The following is a 1,841-nucleotide window of genomic DNA, read 5'->3' on the forward strand; positions in this document are numbered from 1 at the left end:
GTCCAATAAAAAAACAATCTAGACAATTCTAAGCAGTGAAAGATTCTAGTATACCGTAGGATTTCAGATTTTATTTCACTCTCAGACATACAAGTATGTAACAGGAGGTCACTATACATAATATAAACATACAAGTATATTGGGCTCAATAGCGCAACAGTGCATTACAGTATGTATTAGTGATGTACATGCTCAATCAATAGTTTTTCATTTTTTTTTCAAAAACTAACATATATTTGTCAGAACAGTAATGTTACATATAGTAAACAGGCCTTTCATTTTGATAACACTATGGTTTCTATAATAGTAACTTGGTATATACATTTCTCGTAAACGTTTCACCATTTCATTACTGCATTGAAACAAATAATGATATTCATTCCCAATATCAGTAAAACATAGATTACAATCAGTAAAACATAGATTACAAGTTCTATTTACTTCAGGGGTCCCAGTCCATCTTCCAGTTTCTATAGGTAAGTGTATGTTCGAGGTTCTGAATTTCATGATGATTTGTCTATCTAATGGCTTTAGTTTCACAAGATACTTTTCATATTCAAAATGACTTTTAAAAATAAAATATGTACGACCTCTTGATGAATTCTCTATATCATTAAACCATTTTTGTACAAATTGATCTTGTAATCTTTGTTTTACGATAGATTTTAAATATTCTCTATTATATGTACATACATTCTGGAAGTACCATATATAATTCAAACCAGTTTCTTCAAAAATATTTTTAACATTATGCATCCATTTGAATTCCATGATATTATTTGTTTGCAAGTTTAACATCAACTTATATATATTACTTGAAAGATTATCAGTAGTAATCAATTTGTGCCAGAACATAATAATTCTGTTTTTAACCTCTATATAGTGAGGGAACCTCCCTAATTCACCATATACCATGTAATTACACATACTTTTCCTAACGCCGAGTATACGTTTACAAAACTGTAAATGAAGCTTTTCTATAGCTGTAATATTTTCGTGGCCCCATACTTCTTCTGAGTACGTCAATATTGGTAACACAAGGGAATCATATACTTTTAACTGGAGATCAATAGGAAGAGGGATGTTTCTTATTTTCTTGTAAACAGCAAACATAACTTTTCTTGACTGTTCCAAAAGTTTCAATTTTGTTTTATGAAAACTCTCATTATAATTCATCAATATTCCTATATAAGAAAACGAATCTACAATTTCAATCTCTTTGTTAAATAATGTGAAATGAGGACGAGTTCGAGACTTCCTCTTTGAAAAAATAACAATTTTTGTCTTATCTGTGTTTACTTCAAGTTTCCAATTTTCACAATAAATTCCAAATTTATTTAAGGCTGACTATAGATCGTTAACTGATTCAGCCATTGTAACTGTATCATCTGCATAAAGAATTACAAATAGTTTTATATACATTCCAATAGTATTACCTAAATCTTTTATATTCTTCAAACAAATGACACCATGCTCTTCAAAAAACACTTTCAATATCATTAAGAAAAATAGCAAATAAGAAGGGTGACAAATTTTCTCCTTGCTTTACACCGACGTTGCAAGTAAACATATCAGATACATCATTTCCATTTTTGACACAGGATTTTGTATTTTCATATAGATTAATTATTGCTTTAAACATTTTCCCAGTTATATTGCTTCTTTGAACTTTCTGCCATAAACCGAGTCTCCAAACTGAATCAAAAGCTTTTCTAAAATCAAGAAACGAACAGAACAGTTTTTTACCAAGTGAGAAATAGATAGAAGTTAGAACATGTAGAATAAAAATGTTATCAGATGTAGAATGTTTTTTCCTGAATCCTGCCTGGGCAGAAGTTATC

The sequence above is a fragment of the Argopecten irradians genome, chromosome 4 (assembly GCF_041381155.1).
Source record: "Argopecten irradians isolate NY chromosome 4, Ai_NY, whole genome shotgun sequence".
NCBI lineage: Eukaryota > Metazoa > Mollusca > Bivalvia > Pectinida > Pectinidae > Argopecten > Argopecten irradians.